This window comes from Carettochelys insculpta, chromosome 22 (genome assembly GCF_033958435.1).
Source record: "Carettochelys insculpta isolate YL-2023 chromosome 22, ASM3395843v1, whole genome shotgun sequence".
In the NCBI taxonomy this organism is placed as follows: domain Eukaryota; kingdom Metazoa; phylum Chordata; order Testudines; family Carettochelyidae; genus Carettochelys; species Carettochelys insculpta.
Window position 1 is genome coordinate 9,514,236 of NC_134158.1, and position 16,658 is coordinate 9,530,893.

The following is a 16,658-nucleotide window of genomic DNA, read 5'->3' on the forward strand; positions in this document are numbered from 1 at the left end:
GGGGGGTCCCCTGAGGCAAGACACCCCCCGCCTGCTTCCAGCCCCATTGACAGCCCCCCTCATTACCCCTGATCCTGAGAGGCTGGATACGCGCCACCAGTGTGTCCTTGTAGCCAAGAAGGCTAACGGCATATTGGGGTGCATTAGGAGGAGCATTTCCAGCAGATCTACAGAAGTGGTTATCCCCCTCTACTCAGCCCTAGTGAGGCCACATCTGGAGTACTGCGTCCAGTTCTGGGTCCCCCCAGGATAGAAAGGACGTGGATGCATTGGAGAGAGTCCAGCGGAGGGCAATGAAAATGATTCAGGGGCTGGAGCACATGGCCTATGAGGAGAAGCCGAGGGGTTTGGGCTTATTTAGTTTGCAGCAGAGAAGACTGAGGGGAGATTTGATAGCAGCCTTCAGCTTCCTAAAAGGGGGCTCAAAAGAGGCTGGAGAGAGGCTGTTCTCAGTGGTGACGGACGGCAGAACAAGGAGCAATGGTCTCACGTTGTGGTGGGGGAGGCCTAGGTTGGATATTAGGAAAAAACTCTTTCCCCAGGAGGGTGGTGAAGCACTGGAATGTGTTGCCTAGAGAGGTGGTGGGATCTCCATCCCCAGAGGTTTGTAAGTCCCGGCTTGACCAAGCCCTGGCTGGGATGATTTAGTTGGGGTTGATCCTGCTTTGGGCAGGGGGCTGGACTAGATGACCTCCTGAGGTCCCTTCCAGCCCTGGGCTTCTGTGATTCTAGGATTGATGGGTTTGTTTCAGTGCACTGAGGCTCGTGACGGGGCAGGCTGAGAATTTCCACACCCGCCACGGACGAACCTCCGGCCTCGGCATGGATTTCTCTGAGATTTACTCCTCGAGGTTGTCGTTCCTACACTTGCTGCAGAAGAAGAAGGACGTGGAGCGGCGGGGGCTGATGACGGAAGGGCTGGCGGCCTGTTTTAGCCACGCGTTGAAGCTGGTGAACGATTCCCAGCACTCATGGAACTGCAATTTTTGGGAGAACGTCAGGCTCATCATCCAGGCGGATGGGAGCTGGCTGGAGTTCAGCTGTGGGAAGGCCACCGAACTTTACGTGGTGTGGTATGACCAGCACAGGAAGACAGTGCAGGTTCACCCAAACTAGCAAGGAATGCAGGCGCATTGGGCGGACCCCCACCTCGCGGGCCTTCTCCTTGCTGTGCCTAAATAAACGCCCGGGGCACCTCCTGATTGGACTCGGCAGCCTGGTGGTATTTATTCTGTCCTGGTGGTATTTATTGCAGGGCTCCCTGCAGTACAGCGCCCCCCCCGGCGCTGTGCTTGGACACTGGGGTACCCTGATGGGGGAGCGCCTCCTAACGAGCCCCCACGTGCTTTCTGCACCACGGTGTCCTCGGTTGCACTGGGGCCAGCACTGAGCGCCAGGGGACAGCGCCCCCTGCTGAGCCCCCTCGCTGCAGCGCAGCGCCCCCTGGTGCAGCACTGGGGCCAGCTCAGGCTGCCAGGGAACAGCGCCCCCAAGTGCTGGGTTGGGACATTGCAGGCAGCCCTGACTGCCAGGGGACAGCGCCCCCTGCTGAGCCCCGCCCTCACTGGTCCCTGCAGCGCAGCGCCTCCTGGTGCAGCGCTGGGGCCCGCACTGGCTGCCAGGGAACAGCGCCCCCTAGAAGCGCACTGGGGCATTACAGGCAGCCTTGACTGCCGGTGGACAGCGCCCCCTAGTGCCGCGCTGAGGCATTGCAGGCAGCTCTGACCGCCAGGGGACAGCGCCCCCTAGCACCGCACTGGGACATTGCAGGCAGCTCTGACCGCCAGGGGACAGCGCCCCCTGCTGAGCCCCCCCTCACTGCTCCCTGCAGCGCAGCGGCCCCTGGTGCAGCACTGGGGCCCGCACTGGCTGCCAGGGAACAGCGCCCCCTAGAGGCGCACTGGGGCATTGCAGGCAGCCCTGACTACCAAAGGACAGCGCCCCCTACTGCATGCACGTCTTTCTCTCCTTGCCTCTGAGCTCGTCAGGGTCCTCCCGCGTTCCCTGGCTGCATGCCTCTGCCCCACCCACCCTGATGGGAATACCCCTTAATTTAAGCCTTCTCCAATGAGATGATGGCACAGGGGCTGGGCAAGCATAAGAAACCCGGGTGTCATCGGCCTTTGCAGAAGGGCCAAGCAAGTCAAGACGGGAGGCCATCCAAGAGCAGACGCTTCTTGAGTTGCCCGGGGATGCGAGATCTCCCCCAGGCAGGAGAACACAGCATCTCTAAGGCTGCGTCTACACTCCAGGATTATTTCGAGATCACACGTATCAGAGAGGGAGCCGTGTTAGTCCGTGTTTTCTCATGCCTCTTTCGAAGCAGGTCTTTGCCCTCGAAAGCTGATGCTCCAAAATAGCTGTTCGTCTATAAGGTGCCCCAGAACTTCTTGTTGCTTTCAAGATCACAGACATTGGCGTAAGCTGGAAGGCCAAAGCCCATACAGCACAGGCCTGGCGCGAGGGCTGAGGCTTAGCTAACAATGGACAAAACATGTCTCAAAGCAAAGGTGTGCTTCGCTTGTACCTGTGTATCTCATGATGTCTTGGGCACCATCTTTGTCTGGCCTAGCAGGATAGTTGAGTTCCCACTGGCTGGCAGCCCATTGCTGCAGGTACATCTGTACAGTGTATTACACTTGACACTTGTTATTTGTACCGTGCTTGGCAATAAATCCTTGCCAGGCGCCTTCGATCCTTCTCTTGTCTGGTCTTTGGGGAACCTCGCGGAGTCTGCTGTGGTCAGCCCATATAACTAAACCCACACGCAAGCAGCCTTCTGGTTATCATCAATGCAGCCAAAGACCCGTGAGGACACAAGGACAGTAAATCCGCCGGATTTATTTGGAAATACCTTTGCCACCATCGACACTGCGCACGCGCTATGCTGAAATCAACTCAAAAGAGCGGGCGCGGTATTTCGAAGCCTGAAAGCCTCGTTGCAGGAGGAATAGAGCTGATTTTGAAATAAGCTATTTTGAAGTCGGGGCTGGTAAGCCACAGAAGAGCCCGATTTCGAAATGACTCCTCCTGGCGTCCCCGGTGCTATTTCGAGGCATCCCTTGCACCGCCCTCAACAAGGGATACAGGGATGTCGAAAGAGTGCACCAGTTATCTCGAAAAATATTTTGAAATACCAGGTGTGTTTCCTAGACACAGAGTTGCTATTTCAGGATCCCTTGGTGAAATACCTCCCCGGTGCAAACAGAGCTGATGTAGCTGGACAGGACATTGCGAAATAGCTGCGTGCGCTTTCGAAATACATTCTTGCGTGTAGCTGGATGATTTCGGAATGCCTTTTCTAGAACGGATTATTTCAAAATAACACGGCTGTGTAGACGTAGCCGGGGAAGCCAGCAGGTTCCATGGGACTAGGCGTACGATCCAGGCTCCCTCCCTTCTGTGGGGCACCCGTTCCAATCCAACCCCAGGGTAGGGAGATTGGCTAGCTCAGAGTTGGGGTCCCTCTTCACCCTCACCTTCACCTTAGCTACAACGGATCAGGAAAGGGATCTTGGAATTATAGTGGATAGTTCTCTGAAAACAGCCACGCAGTGTGCAGCGGCAGTCAGTAAAGCAAATAGGATGTTAGGAATAATTTAAAAAGGGATAGAAAACAAGACGACGAATATCTTACTTCCCCTATATAAAACTATGGTACGCCCACATCTTGAGTACTGCGTGCAGATGCGGTCTCCTCACCTGAAAAAAGATATACTGGCGTTAGAAAAGGTTCAGAAAAGGGCGACTAAGATGATTAGGGGCTTAGAACGGGTCCCATATGAGGAGAGGCTAGAGAGACTGGGACTTTTCAGTGTAGAAAAGAGGAGACTGAGGGGCGATATGATAGAGGTCTATAAAATCATGAAGGGTGTGGAGAAAGTGAACACAGAAAAGTTATTGACTTGTTCCCATAATACAAGAACTAGAGGACACCAAATGAAATTAATGGGTAGCAGGTTCAAAACTAGTAAAAGAAAGTTTTTCTTCACACAGTTAACCTGTGGAACTCCTCGCCAGAGGACGCTGTGAAGGCCAGGACTCTAACAGAGTTTAAACAAGAGCTCAATAAGTGTTTGGAGGTTACATCCATAGATGGCTATTAGCAGGGGGTAAGGGATGGTGCCTAGCCTTTTGTCGAAGGCGGGAGATGGATGGCAGGAGACAAATCGCTTGATCATTGTCTTCGATTCACCTCCTCTGGGGCACCTGGCATTGGCTACTGTCGGCAGACAGGACGCTGGGCTAGATGGACCTTTGGTCTGACCCAGTATGGCCGTTCTTATGTTCGCAGATAATGTCCTATCACCTCTCAGCCGCTTACCCTTGGGGCTCAGCTTGTCCACGAGCCATGAGGCCAAGAAGCGGCAGCGTGGGGTGAAAGCCATCTCCACAACCTGGGAGGACTTCAGTTGGATGTCGAAGAAGTTCTGTTTGATGGGGTCATAGTGAGGCCACTGCCTTCCCGTGGCCCCCGCCCCTGTGGGGCTCCTAGGGAGAAATGCAACAGAGCAGACACAAGGTTAGTCCTCAGGCATCAGAGGGACTGGAGGCTGGGATCAGTAGAAACCAACTTGCAAAGCCTGGCCCCTTTCTGAAACGGCCGCCATCCTCTATTGTTCCCAATGAGCGTGAAGCCAGAGGCCGCCCTCAGTTAAAATGGCTGCCTCCACGTGTTCTCCTTCCATGGGGGCTGGGGGACGCTACCGGCCGCCCTTTATAAAGATGGCCGCTATGTCCCATGGATCTTGATCTTGAAGCCCCCAGGTTTCCATGAGTCATGATGGCTACCTTTGGCCTACAGTCCTTTCCAAAGGGAGGCTTTCCCCTAGGAAAGATGGCCACCGTTTCCTTGGGGGAGTGGGGCGGGGGGGGGCATAAGCCAGGCTTCCTCAAGGACCACGGCGCCGCGACGAGCAAGGGGGAGAAAGGGAAGGCTTTAAGGTTTCATTGGGGCGCAGCTAGGCAGATCGAAACGAGAAGGGCATCTGAAGCCACCATTTGCCCTCACTTAAGATGGCCTCTCTCACGGCTCCGTCCTAGACGGATGACATCCCAGGCCGCCCTAACCGAAAAGGTCCATTCCAGTGCTAAGCTGTTATTCTCAGTCCAGAACGAGGACAGGGCCTTCAACCCAACGGCTGGGTGGCATTTCCGGGAGACCTGTGCTTGGCCGGGTCTGGGAGGGAGGTGGGGTAGGTTACCATAGACCGATCCAGCTCCTGGCCAGCAGTCCTCTCCAGCGGGGTCCCCTGTTGCCCACAGCCCCAGCCCCCTGGCTGTTCCAGGTGGCTGTCTGTACTGTGGGGCAGGAGGGATTAGCATGCTGCCCCACCCCCAGCGAAACCTCTCCACTCCTATTGGCCAGAAACCAGCCAATGGGAACAGAGAGGTGTTGCTGGGGGCGGGGCCGGCTCGCGATACTTTCACCTTTCTGTAGCCTTTGGGGCTCTTGCCCCTCCCTGCACAAGAGGACTCTGGGCGGGGGGGATTCCCTTACCCGGATCTCGCAAACTCCGCCCAGTACCGCATCATCCGGCGACTCAGGCCCGCCTCGGCCTCCGTGTACGTGCGGTTGGCTCCTGCCACGGACACCAGGGTCCCGAACACATAAGGGATCTCGGAGCCATGTGGCACCCCTGTCCACCCTGGTGTAGACAAGATGCTGGAGCGGTGGTGGAAGCGGTAGGCATACACGGGACTGCCGGCCTCTGCCTCTCGCCTGCCCATCTCGACGACCGGGCACACGACGAAGTAGTCCCCCAGGATCTGATCCATGGCCCTCCGGTACCTTGCCTCACCCTGCCCCGCCTCCTGGCTGTACAGCAAGGCCACGGCCCGGACAGCCTCTTCTGGGGCCCCCGGCACGGTAAGCTTCACCGCCTCCAGCAGCTGCTCCCAGCCAATGGAGCTGGTGTTCTCCACGTTCAGGCTGGCGGCAACGAAGAGGAGTATGTAGGAGCCTTCGTTGGCCTGGATCCCAGCCACGATGGGGATCGCCTGGCTGGGCTGGGTCCGCAGGAGCCTTGCTGGCGTATCCAGGAGAAAATCCCCATCCACCGTCGGCACAAAGTGGATCTCCAGCAGATCCTTGTGGCGCAGGACAGCAAACTCGTTTCTGGGGAACTCCCCGGGTTTCTTCCCCCGCAGGCAGGCCACCAGGGCGGTGTCATTGGTGTTCGTGCAACCCAGAAGCTGTCCCAGCCTCCGGCCTCGGTCCTGGGCCTCCTTGAGCGAACTCCAAACCCACGGTGCCGTGGGGGCTCCGCTCTGCATCACGGCGCGGGAGAAGAGGGGCCGGCTCTCCGGCGAGAGGAGGTGGAAGCCGACCGAAGAGCCCCCAGTGCATTGGCCGAAGAGCGTCAGCCGGGCCGGGTCCCCGCCGAAGGCGGCCGCGTTGTCCCTCAGCCAGCGCAGCGCCAGGCGCTGGTCCCACAGGCCGGCGTTCCCCGGGGCAGCCGGGGGCAGGCAGAGGAAGCCCAGCAATCCCAACCGGTAGTTCATGGAGGCCACGATTACATTCTCGGTGGCGGCTAAGAAGCGACCATCGTAGACGTCCAGGGAGGCTGCGCCCGTGATGAAACCCATGCCGTGGATCCAGACAAGGACGGGGACCGGCTCAGGGGGCCGGGGATGGGGCACCCAGAGGTTGAGGAAGAGGCAGTCCTCGGACTGTGGTACTTTGGATTTCCACATATAGGCATCTGGGAAAGTGGGAACCGGAGGCTGGAGACAGGCGTGGCCGAAGCTGGTGGCCTCCAGGATGTGGTTCCAGGGCCGGTGGGGAACTGGTTTCTGGAAGCGCAAGGCCCCTACGGGGGGCTCGGCGTAGGGGACCCCCAGGAAGGCCGTCACGGTGCCGGAGCCGGCCAGGAGGTGCTTCCCCCGGATGGGGCCGCTGGTGGTGAGCACCACGGTGCTGTCATCTTTGGCGCCAGCGCCGGGTCCCGGCCGAGAGAACAGGAGCAGGAAGGAAAGTGTGGGGAAATACCCCAGCATTGCAGCAGCTGGAAGGGAACACACCCCACCCCACCACCAAAAGCAAGTTATGAGGCCGTGCTGGCTGCCATTAAAGGCAGCCAGCAGCCAGGGGTGCTCTGTATTGGACAGACCACCCATAGAAAATACATCTCATTCATCACCTCTCCCGGCCCTGTGCTCTTGGTCCCAGCCTTGACCCCAGCCTCCTCTTCTCTAAGGCGGGGTGCACAAAGGGGAGAGGGGCAGGACCCCTTAGGGTGCAGGAAACTTCATAAGGAGGAGCACAGAATAATTGGCTGCTGGGTCTCAGGCTCATCCGGAGCAGGATAAAGGTGGAAATCTACAGTCACGTTTCTACCCCGATGCATGAAGTTCCTGCATTGTACAGCAGGGCTCAGCCACCTTTCCCAGGCGCAGGGCCGAAATTTGACCTTTTGCCTTCTTGGTACGGTCTGAGTGCAGGTGATACTTTTTTAAACTCACTAATAGTCCTACTGGCGACAGGTTCCTTAAGAAGTAAGTTCACAGCACAGCTCTCCCATGGAGGAAGTGGTTGTCACATTAGCTGGGCTTTTGTTAACCCACAGGCGGCCTGGCTTGGCGCAAGCTCCCAGCTGCAGGGCGGGAGGAGGGTCGGGGCTGAGCTCTGACCTTGTGTGCCGATGAAAACTGGCTCATGAGCCGCTCTTGGCACCGGTGACGGGGGTTGCTGACCCCTGTTGTACAGGCTTATTTTCTCCCAGATGCTAAAAGATTTTTATTTTTCTTATGACCATACCCAACATTTTTGGATTACGTTAGCCAGGTCGTAGGGAAGGGAGGCAGCTAATTGCAGGGGTGAAAAGTGGGACCCATCGTAAACGGTTCCTATAACTCAGAAGTCCTTCCTCCCTATGCTCACCGCTGCAACCCCTCTCCTCCAAGAGCTGGGGAGAAAACCTAGGAGTTCTGCCACCTAGTTCCTGGCTTTAACCACTCGACCAGGAGCAGGGAACCTGGGAGGCTGGCTGTGGTTCACCAGGGTTGGCCTCTGTGGACAGCCAGGTGGTTTGTTTTTTTTTTTTTCCACCTGAACCTCCTTAGGCGGGGCCACCAGCAGCTCCCGGTGATCCTGGTTTACAGCTCTTAGCGGCCAGGACTGGCGAAGTGTGGCCATGGGAACTGTGGGGCCTGTTCCCGCTGGCGCTTAGGAAAGCGAACCGTTTGGTAGCCCACCAGGGGCTAACCCTGATGCACTACTGGTTTCCAGCATCCTGCAGGTTCTGCATCTCTGCACCAGACACCCCTCCCACTGTAGGCCTGGCTGTGTAACTCGGGGCAGGGGTCTGAGCCGTTAAAGCAATTAAATTGAGCCCCATTTCAGCCCGGCAAGGCAGGGAACTGGCCACACTGCAGCTGGGAGAAGGATGGAGGAGGTGGCCCTGAGAAGGAGCCTCCTAAACCCAGGGTTAGGAGTTCAGTCCTTGAGGGGACCATTTAGGGATCTGGGGCAAAGAGATTTGGAGGGGGGGGAAGTGCTCCTGCCAAGAGGGCAGGAGATTGGACTTCATCACCTCCCAAGGTCCCTTCCACTTCAATGAGATACGTATCCCCATTAGCAGCGGAACGCGTGTGAGGTGGCTTGGGGCTGCGAGGGGTTTCAGGCTGGGGGCAGGGCCCTTTGGGGCTGCGAGGGGTGAGGAGGTGGGAGAATCGAGATCCGTAAGTCTCAGAGAGGCAGCTGAGTGAGTCTGCGTCTTCACAGGCATTTTGGATTCCCAGATCCAGCCACCCAAGTACGCGAGAAGCGGAGGCTGGAGGCAGGCGTGGCCGAAGCAGGTCTCTGCCCCCTGTGGCAGGGTCAGTCTCCTTCCCGGGCCCCAGGTCCTCTGTTTAGTCTGCTGGCCCCACCACTCAAACCCCATTACCCTTGCTGGGGCAGGGGGTGGTCTGGAGGGGAGCCTGGTCCCCCCCCACTCGCTCCGGGTTCCGGCCCAGGGACCCTGGATGGCCGCTACCAGTGAGAGCTGCCGCCCTTCACCCTGGCCCCTGCAGCTCCTCTCCCTGGGCCCCTTCCCCCAGACGCTTCCCCCCGGTACCTCCTTCTGCTAGTGGCAGTCGTGGCAGCCAGTCCCCTCCTTTGTTTGGCTCCTCCAGCTGACCAGTTCCTCCCAGTCTCTGGTGGAGCTCCAGGCCCCCCTGGGTTGGGGCAGTCCAGCCCCCTCAGGTTGCTGAGGCCCCTCGCCTCTTTCGTGGTCTCTGGTGTTCCTCTAAATCTCCTTCCTTCTCCTCACTCGCCTCCCAAACTCTCCTCCACCACCCTCCCCTTGCCCTGCGTGGAGAAGGGCTTATAGAGGGAGCCCTGAGCGGGATCAGCTGGCCCCTGTTAATTTCGGGCAGCCCACTCCTCCGCTGCTGCCACTTTGATTGCCAGCCCTGTTCTTTGCTCATGCCGTTCCCTTCCCGGCCCCACCGCCAAAGCTGAGGCTCCAGAACAGCTGTTAGTCTGTTGGGTGCTACAGGACTGCTGGTTGTTTTGGAAGCTTTATAAAAAAAATTTGCCCAAGGGAGAACCTCCCGCCAGCCCGGTTTTGAATTGCCTCAGGTCACTGACTTTCCCTGCATCGTTACAATGCGTCCCCGGCTCGAGAAGGCCGGGAACTGCTGTCTAACTCAAAGTTGCTGCGGACAAAATGCCTCAGGTAACCTATCGATTTCAACACTGCAATCTGCTGAATGTCTCTATCCCAGGGGTTCCCAACCTCTTCTCTCGGGTGGGGCCCCCAGCCAGCCCCCGCCACCTGTTCGCAGGCCCCCGCCCACACCAGTCACAGATCGCCATCAAAGCCCATTCTAACTGCTGTGGACACGTCATGCAGAGGGCAATATGGAGCTTAGGACAGCCCTTCACAGCCGGGCTGGAGGAGCCTTAATTTAAAACTAACCCCAGACTGTAACTTTGCAATTTACAGAAAACTTATTTTCTAAGCGAACACGACGTCTTGTGGCCCCTCATAGACTAACACAGCTGCCTCTCTGGTACTTATTTTCTAAGATCATTTTTATTTAGCTTTTTTTTTTTCCCCACCAAGCCCCTGCTCCCCCCGGGGTCCCAGCTTGGGAAACTAGAGAGATCCCAGTTCCAGCTGTCCCTTTCTCAGAGCCGGTGGGGCTTTGCGCAGCCCAGACTTACCCCGACACAGTCTCCACTCTGTGGCTCACAAAAGGCCCCTGTTGCCACAGAAGACAAGTGCATGCCTCTGACCCCGAGAATAACACCCACCAGGGTTTATTTATCCTCAAATCGGTGACTTCATTAGGCACTGCACACACAGCTGGAGGGAGATCTGGGTGGCCTCCAAGGGCTTTGGAAGAGATCCCTGCAAGCAGTTTGCCCACTTGGCTGGGAACAGAGGAGCTGTGGTCACCCAACCGCACCCACCTCTGGGGCAGGGCAGCTGCGAACAACCCCCTGGCCGACCGTTCTGGCTCATTTGTCCGGCCCGGACAGGCAGCTGCCTCTGGATGGGGCAGCGGGGTCCCGCGAAGGGAATTGGAAATACAGTGTCCAAATACAGGACAGGGGGCTTTAGAGGAGAGGGAAGAACAGGTAAAGAGGCTATTGAGGCTGGAAGTCCGGGTTCATCCCCCAGTGAGGGGAGAGGGTGCCAGGGGATGTTTCACAAAGGAGCAGAGCTAGCGATTTCGTTATATTTCACATGCACAGCTGCACTGGCTTCAGCGTTGGGGCTCTGGGGCCAGCAGGAGCTGAGATGAAAGACCCTTCCCCACCCCTGTATTCCCACCCGCATCCCTGCAGCTCAGCACCACAGTGGGGCCCTGGATCTAGCACTCCTTGCCAGGGCAGAGCACCCCCTGCATCGCAGTGCCCCATCATCCGTCACCGAGGTGTCAGGATCAGCCTGGACCATCAGGTGATTCTTTCTCTCCCCTCTAGAATCTGCTGACTTTGTGAAGGCCCATTGAAACATCCTGCCCCCATCAGAGCCAGCTGAGCGTGGGAAACCTGCCCCAGGCAAGACTCTGGCTCTGACAACATGTGCCTGGTTCCTGATCTTTGACAGCCCTGGGCATATTTGTTCTTATCAGAGAATCAGAGAACCCCAGGGCTGGACGGGACCTCAGGAGGTCATCGAGTCCAGCCCCCTGCTCCAAGCAGGACCAACCCCAAGTAAATCACCCGAGCCAGGGCTTGGTCAAGCAGGGACTTCACCACCTCTAGGGATGGAGCTCCCACCACCTCTCTAGGTAACACATTCCAGTGCTTCACCACCCTCCTGGGGAAAGAGTTTTACCTAATACCGAACCTCCACCTCCCGCTCTGCAACTTCAGCCCATTGCTCCTTGTTCTGCCGTCCGTCACCGCTGAGAACAATCTCTCCCCAACAGCCCCCCTGGTCAGGCACAGCACCTTTGTCGACCGAGCGCCTGCCCTCCGTCGGCAGAGCTGATTGCTCCCCCAGTCCACTTTTATGTGTAGAGGCAGATGTTGCTGCGGTTTCTCTGCCAACAGTGACTTCCGGCGACAGAGGCTACCTGTGTAGACGTAACCCTAGTGCTGGGCCCCAGGCCAGCAATATTCCTGGTGCCCGGGCATCAAAGTGCCATAGGTCTCACCACCTCTGCCCCAGTGCAGCAGCGCTGCTCTCCTGAGCGGCTTTGGACCCGTGGGCGCCGGCTTATTTTGGTGTCAAAACGGACGACATATTAGATGTCTGTTCTCGTGACTACGCTGTTGCTCTTGTGTGTCTCCGTGAGAAAGCTGCTTCATTCTGCACCCGTTTTAGTGGTTCAAATGTCACTCGGGATCATTCCAGGCTCTCCGTGTTCGGTTGGGAAAAGGCCAGTATGTCGGGTGGATCAACAGGAGAACAAACAGGATCAGGATAAATGAAATGAGCCACGGGGGGGAAAAAACTCAGCAGGCACCCGCTCATTTGGGTCATCAGATTGAATGCCCTGGCAGCAGGTTTAAAACAAACAACAGGAAGGATTTCTCCACACGGGGCACCGTTAACCTGTGGAACTCCTGGCCAGAGGATGTTGTGAAGGCCAAGCCGTTATCAGGGTTCAAAAAAGAGCTAGATCAATTCATGGGCTGTGGCCACACCTGTGATGGGGTTCCAGGGTCCCCCTGCACTGCACCCCCTCCGCTGGCAGGAGTGACACTCACTCAGCAGGTACAACAGGAGGTTTATTAGGCAACAGAAGCCCAGTTTCTCACAGAAGCGACAGCACAGCAGCCAGAGACAGTCCTTCCGACCCATCCTGGGGAGAAGACCCCGAGGGGTGCCCCTCTGGGGTGTAGCTTTCCCCCTTCTCGGGGTGGCTGCCTTCCAGCTCCTCTTCCCCTAGTCTCTAACTGCCACCCCATTCAAAAACCCAGCTCGGCTCCTCCCTGCTCTTTGTTCAGGCAGAGGTGTTACCTGCCAGTTGTAGCCCCAGGGTCATCCTTAGCCACTGGGAGCTGCTGCTTGCCTCAGACATCCAGCCTGACTCACACATGCACTCCCCCTACTCCATCACAACACCCTTGGCCAAAACTTGGAAATGGCCATGCCAATGAATATTCAGCACCTCATTCGTACACAGCACTTTGAAAGCGCCGTGTTTCTCTTGAGCATGGCTCAGCTACATGGGGGTCCTCCGAACACGCCCCCCGACCTCGACACTCATGCAGCTGACGCAGCGGGTCTTTGCCCACGAAAGCTGATGCTGCAAAATATCTGTTAGTCCGTAAAGTGCCAGAGGGCTTCCCGTTGTGTTTGGCAAGCTGAGCGGTTCCTACCCTTTACTGCAGCCTGCACCCCTCTGGGTCTCAAAATATGTTCTCGCACCCCTTAACAAAAACCAAAAATGGAGACCAGGGGGGCGTACACTTTTAAATGCATATCAAATATATGCAAAATAGTTCTATGTAATTACTCACCACAAATAATAGCACAGCAGGCATACAAAAATACGCAGGTACCACCCAGAGATGTTGCAGTGTTTTTGCTGTGGAAGTCAACTAGCACGGACGTGCTAACAGTTAGAGGCTAAATGAATTCGAACAAAGCCGCTGCCCTGCCTCCCGCAATGTCTATGATGGGCGGTCCCTGGCCACCACTGGGAACGTTATTGTGGCCTCCATGCACTTCCGGCTGGGGGCCCTGGGCTTTGGAGGGGACCCAGCTGAAATGATGCTCTTTGGCCAGGACGTTGGGTCTGCCTCCATCGGCTTCCACCTCCTCTCCCCATGGAGCCGGCCTCTCGTCGCCCGTGGGGTGCTGCTGGGTGGAGCTCCCAATGCCCCAGGGGCTTGGCTTCCACCCAAGGAGTCCCAGGAGAGAGCACGGAAGCTGGGCCAGCTGATGATGGTGGGCTGCCTGCAGGGGAAGGACCCCAGAGAGTTCCTTAAACACCAGTTCTCCATCTCGGACCACAAGAAGCTGCTGGAGATGCCCTTTGTGCCAACGATCAATGGGGTTTCCTACCCGATACACCCACCCGGCTCCTGCAGGCCCCGTACAGCCCGTGCGAAAACATCTCAGTTGGTTTCAATGCCAACGAAGGCTCCTACTTGTTACTATTCTTTGCCCGCATCGTCCAACCCAAGAAATGCCAGCGCCAGCGTGTGGAACCAGCTGCTGCGGTTGGGGAAGCTTCTAGTACCGGGGGGCTGCAGAAGAAACTTTCTGGGCTGTGGCACAGCTGTACAGCCATGAGGGGGAGAACGAGGGCGAGGCCCGGTACCGATGGGCCATGGAACAAATGCTAGGTGACTATGTTTTTGTGTGGCCGGTAATAGAGACGGCCAAGTGGGGACAGAGGCTGGGAATTCCGCCTACCCCATCACTTCGCCCACCGCACCAGCAGCTTGTCGATGCCTGAGTGGACGGGGTGGTCCATGGCTCTGAGCTGCCCTACGTGTTCGGGACCCTGGCGTCTGTGGTGGGAGCCAACTGCACAGAGGCCGAGGCTGTCCTAAGCCGCAAAGTGATGCAGCACATGGCAGAGTTTGCCCGGACCGGGTAAGCAAATCCCCACAGGTTCTCCTCGCCCCTCTTAGCCTGACAGCAGGAGCTGCTGTAACTCTCTGGCCAGGTGTCTACATGGGCACTCTTGAAACAGATTTTCAGTTTGGTTGAAGCCCCTGACCGAGAGCTGAACTCAGGGCTGCTGATGGAAGCGGGGGCGGGCAGGGGCCTAAAAGGGACCACGGCTCTGAGTTACCACCTGCCCCGCTGTAGCAGCCACTCTGCCAAAGCCCCAGGGTCCAGAAGATGGTTTGAAGGAGGGGTGACACACCGCAGTTAATGGTTCCCCAGTTTCACACTGGAGGTCTCTCAGAACTCTTGGGTGAGTGCCGTCTGACCCCAGTGACTTGGAGAAACATAGAATCATAAAATCCCAGGGCTGGAAGGGACCTCTGGAGGTCATCAAGTCCAGCCCCCTGCCCAAAGCAGGACCAACCCCAACTAAATCATCCCAGTCAGGGCTTGGTCAAGCTGGGACTTAAACACCTCCAGGGATGGAGATCCCACCACCTGTCTAGGTAACACATTCCAGTGCTTCACCACCCTCCTGGGGAAATAGATTTTCCTAATATCCAATCTACACCTCCCCCTCTGTAACTTGAGACCATTGCTCCTTGTTCTGCCCTCTGGCACCACTGAGAACAGCCTTTCTCCACCCTCTTTAGAGCCCCCTTTTAGGAAGTTGAAGGCTGCTATCAAATCTCCCCTCACTCTTCTCTTCCACAAACTAAATCAGCCCAAATCCCTCAGCTTCTCCTCATAGGTCATGTGCTCCAGCCCCTGAATCATATTTTTATTGCCCTCCGCTGGGCTCTCTCTCAGTCAGAGCCCACACTGCTCTGTAACTGATGTTTGCTCATCCTTCCAAGCTTAATTTTGCTGAAAGAGATTTCACACAGATATCTTGGGTAACAACCCGAACGGGTAATCGCTGCTCCGACGGGCTACGGTGAGCTACCTAAGGTGCAGAGCTCTGCATGGACACACATTTTTTATCTGCTTCCCTATCTCCGCCCATACAAGCAATGAGCAGATATCTGCCTCCAACCCTGCGGGTGCAAAGGAAACGTTCAGGGTTCTTGAGGCAGAGTTTCTGCGTTGTCCATAGCTGCGATACCATTGCAGAGTTTCGGTAGATTCCCTGGATGTTCTAACTGCATTGCTGACCTCAGCGAGTGCTTAAAATTTAATACACTTAGCAGCTTCTGACCTAACAAACAGTATGAAGGGGTGCGGCTGCGTTGTAGTCCTCTCGCTGCCTTTGAATGTAGCTCTAAACGTAGCTCAGTTCTCAGCCTAGCGTCCTGCCTATGTTTGAAGCTACTTCTCGGTCTGGCTTTGAACGTAGTCCTCTCGCTGTCTTTCAGCGTAGCTCAGTTTTCCGCCTAGCGGCCCACCTATGTTTGAATCATAGAATCTGAGGGCTGGAAGGGACCTCAGGAGGTCATCTAGTCCAGCCCCCTGCTTCAAGCAGGATCAACCCCATCTAAGTCATCCCAGCCAGGACTTTGTCAAGCCAGGGCTTAAAAACCTTGTGGGATGTAGAATCCATCACCTCTCTGGGCAACACATTCCAGTGCTTCACCACCCGCCTGGGGAAGTAGTTTTTCATAATATCCAACCTACACCTCCCCCTCTGTAACTTCAGCCCATTGCTCCTTGTTCTGCCGTCTGACGCCACTGAGAACAGTTTCTCACCCTCCTCTTTAGAGCTCCCCTTCAGGAAGCTGAAGGCTGCTGTTAAATCACCCCTCAGTCTTCTCTTCTGTAAACTAAACAAGCCCAAATCCCTCAGCCTCTCCTCATCGGTCTTGTGCTCCAGCCCCTTAATCGTTTTTGTTGCCCTCCGCTGAACCTGCTCCAGCAAATCCACCTCCTTTTTATACTGGGGGCTCCAAAACTGGATGCAATATTCCAGATGTGGCCTCACCAGTGCCGAATAGGAGGGAACAACCACTTCTCCAGATCTGCTTGAAATGCTCATCCTAATGCACCCCAATATGCCGTTAGCCTTCTTGGCACAAGGGCCCACTGTTTACTCAGATCCAGCCTTTCATCCATCATAACCCCTAGGTCCCTTTCCACCGTCCTGCTGCTGAGCCAGTCAGTCCCCAGCCTATAACAATGCTTGGGATTCTTCCATTCCAAGTGCAGGACTCCGCACCTCTCCTTGTTGAACCGCCTCAGATTTCTTTTGGCCCAACCCTCACATTCATCCAGGTCACTCTGGGTCCTATCTCCACCCTCCAATGCATCGACCTCACGCCCTGGCCTGGGAGGAGCCTGGTGACACCAGGAAAGGAAGGAAACGCGTGTTCCCTGTTGAGCTCCAGTTGCAATGTGTGGCTTTCTTGGGGCTGTATCATTTTCCACTTCAGTTCCCAGAGCAGCGTTAACCGCCCCTGGTCTCCTCATTCTCTCAGCGTGGAACTCCCAACCCCTTCACCAACACACACACGCACGCGCTCTTCCTCCAGCTCCCGGGGGAGCTAATCAACCTCACACGCCAGGGCTGTGCCTCCGGGCTCAATTGGCTTTAATGCATGAAAGGTGGAGGAATTTCAGAGGGAGAGTCAATGCATGGAGGTCCAGTGCCTTCGTTACCAGGAGCCTCGTTAATGACGCGGTAGGTGGCACCAGGAACTGGGTGAGCTTGTC

General features: G+C 56.6%; 2 pseudogenes; one reads left to right on the forward strand and one right to left on the reverse strand.

Annotated features, from left to right (window-relative positions):
* Positions 1–5,496: 5,496 nt before the first annotated feature.
* LOC142024843 (acetylcholinesterase pseudogene) lies at positions 5,497–6,999 on the reverse strand (annotated as a pseudogene).
* A 2,654-nt stretch (positions 7,000–9,653) lies between these two features.
* Positions 9,654–13,998, forward strand: LOC142024686 (acetylcholinesterase-like; annotated as a pseudogene).
* The last annotated feature ends 2,660 nt before the right edge of the window (positions 13,999–16,658 follow it).